Genomic DNA, 9525 nt, shown 5'->3' with positions numbered 1-9525 from the left:
AGCAAAGGAAATCATCAATAAAACAAAAAGGCAGCCTACTGAATGGGAGAAGATATTTGCCAATGATATATCTGATAAGGGGTTAATATTCAAAATTTATAAAACACTCATTGAACTCAACACCAAAAAAACAAACAACCCAATTAAAAAATGGCAGAGGATATGAAGAGACATTTCTCTAAAGAGGACATACAGATAGCCAACAGGCATATGAAAAAATGTTCAACCTCACTAATCGTTAGAGAAATGCAAATAAAAACCACAATGAGATACCACCTCACTCCGGTCAGAATGGCTATCATCAATAAGGCAACAATCAACAAGTGCTGGCGAGGTTGTGGAGAAAAGGGAACCCCGGTGCACTGTTGGTGGGACTGCAGATTGGTGCAGCCATTATGGAAATCAGTATGGAGGTATCTCAAAAAGCTGGAAATGGAACTACCGTATGACCCAGCAATTCTACTCTTGGGTATCTATCCAGAGAAACCCAAGCCGCTAATTCGAAAAAATATATGCACCCCTATGTTTATTGCAGCGCCATTTACAATAGCCAAGACTTGGAAACAACCGAAATGCCCATCGGTAGACGACTAGATTAAGAAACTGGTACATTTATACAATGGAGTATTACTCTGCTATAAAGAATGAAATCGTACCATTTGGGATGATATGGATGGACCTAGAGACTACTAAGTTAAGCGAAATAAGTCAGTCGGAGAAAGACAAATACCATATGATCTCACTTATATGTGGAATCTAAATAACTGAATGAACAAGCAAAGTAAACAGAAATAGTCTCTGAGATATAGAGGAAAAACTAATGGTTGCTAGTTGGGAGGGGGTGGGGATGACAGAGTAGGGGAAGGGATTAAACAGCATAAACAGATAACTAAAATATTGCCACAGGAATATGAAAGACAGTTCGGGGAATACAATTAGTAATGTTGTAAAGGGCCAGCCAAGTGGTGCGGTGGTTAAGAGCTGGCTTGGGATGCCAGAGGGCCCCGGTTCAGATCCCACATATGAGGGCCAGTGACACTGCCCTTTACAGCTAAGATGCTGAACAACAGCTCAATCTGGAGGTGAGCTGCTCTGAGTCGCCGGCTACAGCGTAGGCTGCAGCCACTGCTGCAGTGGGTTGCCATGGGCTACCATGTGTACCCAGCAGCCAGCGTGAGCGGCCGTACAGAAGCCAACGACTGATCTGCCTAACCCGGGAAGAGCGCGATGATGGTACCAACTTGGGCCAGTGAAGCAACGTCCTCCACAACTAGACTGAAGAATAAACGGACAGCAACTTGTCTGTTCCCCTTTCCCCAATTCCCCAGCGCTGTTCCCATGCCCCAATTCCCCAATAAAAATCTTAAAAAAATAATAATGTTGTAAATATATTATAGGGTGTCAGATGGTCACATGTCTTATTAGGGAGACCACTTACTTCATGGATGAGGTAGAGGCTTGATCACTGCACTGTACATCTGAAGCTGATGTTGTGTAATATTGTATATCAACTATAATTGAATATATATAGTCACGGGATGTGGAGTATAGTGTAGGAGTGGAGTCAAGGGAATTGTAATAGATATGTATGATATGGGTGGGAGTGGGGCGGCAGATTGGGGGAGGGGGGCTGTCACTTTGAGGGGTAAAAAATATAACTATTGCACTGTGTTGTACAGCTGAAACTAATTTTAAAAAAGGTTTATTTCACAAAAAACAATGTTTCTAGGTCTTTCCTAGGGGAAAAGGGGGAGGGGGTGTCATGCTATTGTTGGTATGGGAATGCTGTGTTAAATAAAGTGAAATGTTAAATCTAAAAAAAAAAAGCACACGCTCTGTCCACTGAGCCATCTGGGCGGCAGCTCAGCCAAGGTGCCGAGTTCAGTCCCAGCTGTGGAAAGAACAGGCAACTTTGTTGGTCAGAAGCACGTGCTCCCAATAGCTGAGCCATCCTGCCACCCGTTGGCAGCTTAGTAGCAGTCAGCTCAGGCGAAGCTCGGTGGCCCATGTGGGAATTGAACCGGCGACCCTGTTGCTCAGAGCTCGTGCTCTTGGGCAAACTCTTGACCAACTGAGCCACTCGGCTGGTCCAGCAAGATGTTTTTAAAATAAGTGACGAACCCTTTAAAACGAGAAGTGTGTGGGGCCGGCTGAGTGGCTCAGTTGGTTGAGAGCTTGCTCGGGAGTGCGGGCTCTGAGTGGCAGGGTCACAGTTTGATTCCCACATGGGCCCGTGAGCTGCGCCCGAGCTCAGCTGCCGCTGAGCTGCCAACGGGTAGCGGGATGGCTCAGCTGGTAGGAGCACATGCTCCTGACAACAAGGTTACCTGTTAGAGATGGTGGGCTACGCCCACCCACAACTAAAGACTAAACTCGACACCTTGAGGTGAGCTGCCGCCCAGATGGCTCAGTGGATAGAGGGTGCGCTCTTAACAATAAGGCTGCCAGTTCAACTCCCACATGGGATGGTGGCTATGTCCACCCGCAACTAATTTTACACAGCACCTTGAGCTGAGTGGCGCAATTAGACTTGGAGCTGAGCTTGCTGCACCCTCCACAACTAAGATTGAAGGACAACAACTTGGCTGTTCCCCTTCCCCAATTTCCCAACACTGTTCCTCCCCCCCCCCCAATTCCCCAAAGAAACCTAAACAAAACAAAACAAAACACACAAAAAAACCGAAGGAAAAAAAACTAAAAAAAGAAATAATGACAGAAAACTTCCTTAACCTGGTGAAGGAAAAAGATATAAAAACCCAGAAAGCAGAGTCCCAAACAAGATGAACCCAAACACACACACACCAGGACACATCATAATTAAAATGCCAAAGGTTAACGACAAAGTGAGAATCTTAAAAGCAGCAAGAGAAAAGCACTTAGTTATCTACAGGGGAGCTCCCATAAGACTATCAGCTGATACCTCAACAGAAACTTTGCAGGCTGGAATGGACTGGCACAACATAATCAGTGTGTAAATAGCAAGGACCTAGAACCAAGATTACTCTACCCAGCAAAGCCAACATTTAGAATCAAAGGACAGATACAGGGCTTCCCAGACAAGAAAAAGCTCCAGTGGCCAGCCGAATGGCGCATTGGTTAAGAGTTGGCTTGGGACACCAGCTCTGAGCAGCAGGGCCCCGGTTCGGATCCCACATATGAGGGCCAGTGACACTGCCCTCTACAGCTAAGATGGTGAACAATAGCTCAACCTGGAGCTGGGCTGCCGTGAGTCGCCGGTGATGACGTAGGTTGCAGCCCCCACTGTAGTGGGCTGCCATAAGCTACTGTGTGTGGCCGGCAGCTAGCGTGAGTGGCCGGCAGCTGGTGTGTGCTGCCAAGAGCCGCCATGAGCGGCCATCCAGTGGCCAGCGACCGATCTTCCTCACCCAGGAAGAGCACAATGATAATACCAATATGGGCCAGTGAAGCAACGTCCTCCACAACTAGACTGAAGAACAAAAGGACAGCAACTTGTCTGTTCTCCTACCCCTAATTCCCCAGTGCTGTTCCCATCCCCCAATTCCCCAATAAAAAAATAAAAAAATGAAAATTAAAAGAGTTTATCATCACCAAACCAGTATTACAGGGAATCTTAGAGGGTCTTCTTTAAGATGAAAAGAAGGAAAAAAAGATTAAAAATATGAATAAAATGGCAATAACTTCCTATGTATCAACGATTATTTTTAATGTAAATAAATTAAGCGCTCCAATTAAAAGATAGGGGGTCTAAATGGATAAGCAAGCAAAACCCTTATATATGCTGCGTGCAAGAGACTCACTTCAGATGGAAAAACACACATAGACTGAAAGTAAAGAGATGGGAAAAAGATATTTCATACAAATGGAAACAAAACAAAAAAGCTGAGGTAGCAATACTTACACCAGACAAAACAGACTTTAAAACAAAGGCTACAACAAGAGACAAAGAAGGGCCCAGTAATCACACTTCTGGGTATTTATCCAAAGAAACCCAAAATGCTACTTCGAGGAGATGAATGCATCCATATGTTCATTGCAGCATTGTTTATAATGGCCAAAATGTGGAGGCAGCCTGGGTTTCCGTCTATGGATGAATGGATAAAGAGTAAACGATAACATATATAGAATTGGATATATGGGAATGGGTTCTTGCCATCTGTGGCGGCATGTATGGTCCTGGAGGGTATTGTGCTGAGTGGAGCGTCAGACAGAGACAGACAGATGCAATGTGATTTTGCTTATATGTGCTATCTAAAGAACAAAATAAACAAAACAGAAACAAACTCATAGATACTGAGAACATTTTGATGGTTGTCAGAGGGGAAGGAGGTTGGGATGACTGAAAAGGGGAAGGGATTAAGAAGTACAAATTGGTTGGTACATAGTAGTCATGGGGATGTAGGGTATAACATAAGGAATACAGTCAATAATATTGTAATAACTAGGTATGGTGTCAGATGGGTACTAGATTATTCAGGCTGATAGATGGGAAGGAGGTTGGGAAGCAAGGTGAAAAAGGTGAAGGGATTAAGAAGTAAAAATTGGTAGTTACAAAATAGTCATGGGGATGTAACGTGAAGCATAGAAATACAGTCAATAATATGGTAGTAACTATGTACAGTGCTAGGTGGGTACTAGACTAGTCTGGGGGATCACTTCTTAAATTACATAAATGTCTAACCACTATGCTGTACACCTGAAATTAATATAAAATAACATTGACTGTCTAAATAAATAAATAAAGTGGAAAAAACGAAACCCTCACCTCAGGAGCTCTGCCCCTCCTCTAAAAGTTGGGTGGTCTCTGAATTAGGAAACATGCAGAGGAAGAACACTGAAGGCCCAGGAAAGCCCTAGGCCTGCTGCTGAACTCACAAGCAGGGAGGAAGGAAGCCAAAGAAGTTCATCATCAGAGGTGCAAAAGGAAGTCTAGAGGCCCAGCCAGATGTGAGACTGGCAGATGGAAAACACTGGGTGCTAGAGATGCATTGGGATAAGAAAAACCAGGTTTTAGGATGGTTTAGCTTGTTCAAAAAACAATGTCCCAAGCATAGGCCTGTTGTTGTCAGAGAAAAATGCCTTATTCGCTAAACATGCAATCGGCTCAGTTGGGCAAAGAGGTCATTATTTAGTGACAGGTATAGTCTATGAGAAACAGACTGGGAAGGGGCAGAACAGGCGTTTGCCCCAATCTCTGACTGGTCAGAGTGGGTGGAATTCTACAAGCTTCTATTGGCCTCTTCAGGCCTGACATCTTGCATCCTAGCCCATCATGGCTGTTGGAGGAGAGATGGGGTTCAGAGGATAAATAACCTTGAGAGATCACAGTAGTGGCTAAGAGTTTTCATCTTTCTATTTTTTAAATTTTGAAATATTTGATATAGCCCAAAGGACATGTTATATATGTGCAATCATATGCATAATAATACAAGAAACACCTGTGAACCCACCACTCTACCTAAGAACTAGAACACTACTGGTGCTCAAAGATCTCATTCTCTGCCTTATCCAAAGGTGACTGCTATTCTGAACTTGTCCCATAATCTTTTGTTTTTCTTTGTATTTTCCCACACATAAATCCCCAAACAATAAATTGTTTAGTTATGGTTATTTTAAAAAATTAACAGGAATGTATTCATTGAATTACCTTTTTTTCAACTCATTATATTTCTAAAATTCATCCATGCTGATGTATGGTTCACTCATTTGTACTATGTATATTATTTCATTGTGTGAATACTTGTATACCACAATTAATTTATCCATTCTTTTGTCCAAGGGCATTTGGATTCTTACTAGTTTTTCGCTGTTTTGAGGTCTGTGTTTCCTGAAGCCCAATTTCTCTGGGGTATACACCCTGGAGTGGAATTATTGGGTCAAATTGTTTTCCAGAATAGTTGGACCAATTCATGTTCCACCCATCAGAGTTCCTGTTGTACCACATTCTCATCAAGACTTGGTATTGTTCTTCCACTTTCCAGCGGTATCACTAACCTTGGTTGGGTATCTCTGTTGGTGACCCTGGGGTTGGCTTCCCTTTCCCAGTCAGAACCCATGACTTTTCTAATGCCCCAATGAACATTCTGAGCTGTTTCTATATTGCCCATATTCATAACTGAATAACACTGAACACAAAGGAAAGAAGGAAATGACAGTTTAGGGATAGACTCAGGGACTTGGGGTCCTTCTATGTGACTATTAGAATCACTGGATCCTTTTAGAGAATGAAGGCAGATGTGTTAGTTCTGCCCTAATCCACAGCACACTGGAGCCTGGTCCTCTTGGGTGACTGAAGATGTTAATTTTCTTCTCTATCACCCTTTCTTAGGTCAACACTGTTTACCTCCCTCTGCTCTCTCCTCCACTAAGTCAGAATTTCTCCAAGTGTGGGCCACCACCCAGCCACATGCGAATCAGCTGGGGTGCTTGTTAAAAATGCAGGTTCTCAAGCCCCTCCTCAGACTGAATCTGACTCTCTGGGGTGCAGCTCAGGAACCTGCTGTTTAATAAGTTCCCCAGGTGATCCATGTGCACGTTGAGGATTGAGAGCTGCTGGTCTAAGCATTGCCATCAGAGAGGTCACGCCAAGTTCATCTCCAGAAAGGTGCAGACGCTCTCCCAACAGCTCCTCCGTAAGGAACAAGTTGAATCCCATCTTCTTGTGACCCTTCCCCTACTTCCAGTGTTCCCCAACACAGCAGGAATAAGGAGACCACTTAAATTTTAGTATCTACAAGTATGTGTACAAGATGCGTATCTCAGCATTGGTCACAGTAAAAAGAAGCTGAAAACAGCTGCCTGCCAGTAGAGTTCTAAGTCAAATATATAATGGTATTATAAATCTTTCTAATGGAACGCTATGCAACTATTAAAAGTGACTCTAGGGCCAGCCCAGTGGCGCAGTGGTTAAGAGCTGGCTTGGGACGCCAGAGGGCCCCGGTTCGGATCCCACATATGAGGGCCAGTTACGCTGCCCTCTACAGCTGAGATGCTGAGCAGCAGCTCGACCTGGAAGTGGGCTGCCGTGGGTTGCCAGCGACGGCGTAGGCTGCAGCCCCTGTGCAGTGGGTTGCCATGGGCTGCCGTGTGTAGCCAGCAGCCAGCGTGAGTGGCCAGCAGCCGCAGTGAGCGGCCGTCCAGAGGCCGGCGACTGATCTGCCTCGCCTGGGAGGAGCGCAATGATGGTGCCAGCTTGGGCCAATGAGGCGGCGTCCTCCACAACTGGACTGAGGAGCAAAGGGACAGCAACTTGTCTGTTCCCCTTCCCCCAATTCCCCAGTGCTGTTCCCATTCCCCAATTCCCCAATAAAAATCTTAAAAAAAAGAAAAAAAGAAAAAATTTAATTAATTAAAAAAAAGTGACTCTATGTCTTCATTATTGCATCTCCACTTTCACAGAATCTTTAAGAAGCATGCTAAATTTTACAGTTTCCATTGTAAGTAGGCACTATCTTTATAATCAGGAAAACACAAAACACAGAAACATCCATAAGCATTTGCTGGATATTTATAAAGCAGCAGGTTCAGATTACTCAACAAGTCCCAATAACAAAAATATCTTCAAATTATCAAAGGAAATACCACAGGAAAAATTTCCAGATTTGAGGGACTTGAGTTTCCAGATTAAAAGGACTCACCAAAAGACTTGCACAACAAACAAACAAAAAAAACCAATGCAGACATTTGTCATCAAACTTCAGAACACCAAGAATAAAGAGAAGATCCTAAGCACTTCCAAAGAGAAAAAAGGAAAAACAGGCCAAAAACAAAGCATCAAGAATCAGAGCGGCATTTGGGCTCCTACCAGAGGCATTGAATATGAGAAGACCATGAAACTTTGCTTTCAGAATCATGAGGAAAAAGGATCTCTATATCTATCCTAACTAGCCTAGCAAGTGTTCTGGTGGAATAAAGACATACTGAGACAGATAAGGGCTCCAATATTTAATTTCTGAAGCACTCAATCTTAGAATACTCCTGGAGGATGTATTTTAGCAAAATGAAGATGTGCAACATGAAGGAGGAAGCCATGGACCCTGGAAACGGGAGCTCCAACCCAGGGCACTGGTGAGGGCAGACACCACAGGACCCAGGTGTGCACAGGTCCTGGCGGGCACAGCTAGTTCAAATTGGGGAAGGAAGAGGGGGCTGAGGGATAGATGCCTCCAGATTAAAAAAATGCAAATGGAACCAACAAAGGGTTCAAACTGTGTTTCAGTGTATGGAAAAACTATTGACAGTCATGTGACAGACCTTTTGGGTTATTTGAGAAAAAGTAGTGAAATAGAGATAGTCACATAGAAAACCAAGCAAGTGAAAATACGACAGCTGGTAATTTCAGTAAAACCAAAAAGTTGTACAATGAAGAAAACAGAGTATTGGAAGTCAGCATAATGCCTAGAATTGATACAACTATGAAATTGTAGCATATGCATATTATTTAGAAAATGGAGAAAAACAAGGAAAACATTTTAAAGAATTGAAAGTAGTTGCCTCCGGGGAATGGAACAGGGGTATGGGTAAAGGACTGTTGTATTTTGCTATAAGCCTTGTAGCACTATTTTTTAAAACTATGAACAGTCATTATTTTTATAATAATAGTTGGAATACTCATACACTGCTGATCGAATGTAAAATGATGCAGCCATTAACTTTAAAAAAGTTAAACAGGGTTACCATATGACCTGGCAATTTCACTCCTAGGAATATATTCAAGATAATTGAAAACAAGTGTTCAAACAAAAACTTGGACAGGAATATTTCAGCACTATTCACAATAGCCAACAAATGGAACAACCCAAATATCCATCAACTGATGAATGGATAACTTAAAATGTGGTATAGCCATATAGCAGAATATTATTCAGCCATAAAAAGGAACGAAGCACTGATACATGTTACAATACGCATGAACCTTGAAAACATCACCCAGAGTGAAAGAAACCAGACTTACAATAACATCAAAAAGTATCAAATACTTACAAATAAACATAATCAAGGAAGCTGTATTAGTTTGCTAGGGCTTCAATAAAAAATTACAACAGACTAGGTGGCTTAAACAACAGAGATTTATTTTCTCACAATTCTGGAGGCTGGAAGTCCAAGATCAAGGTGTCAGCATGTTTTCTTCTGAGGCCTCTCCTTGGCTTGCAGATGGCCACCTTCTTGCTTTCATGGTTGTTCCTGTCTATGTTGTCTGGGACCTAATCTCTTTTTCTTATAAGGACACCAGTTGCATTGGATTAGGGTCCATTCTAACAACTTGATTTGCTGTGGGCCTTTTAAAATTTATTCAGTTTGGTACACAGTGAACTCTTTTAATATGAAGATTTGTATCTTTTTCTGCTTTAGGAAATTTTTTCCCATTATTCTTTTTTTTTTTAAGTTGTTTATTTTTTTTTATTGGGGAATCGGGGGAAGGGGAACAGACAAGTTGCTGTTGTTTTATTCTTCAGTCTAGTTGTGGAGGACGTTGCTTCACTGGCCCAAGCTGGCACCATCATTGTGCACTTCCCGGGCGAGGCAGATCAGTCGCCGGCTTCTGGA

Source organism: Hipposideros armiger, unplaced genomic scaffold (genome assembly GCF_001890085.2).
Source record: "Hipposideros armiger isolate ML-2016 unplaced genomic scaffold, ASM189008v1 scaffold_141, whole genome shotgun sequence".
Taxonomy (NCBI): Eukaryota; Metazoa; Chordata; class Mammalia; order Chiroptera; family Hipposideridae; genus Hipposideros; species Hipposideros armiger.
This window is presented reverse-complemented; position numbering follows the sequence as displayed.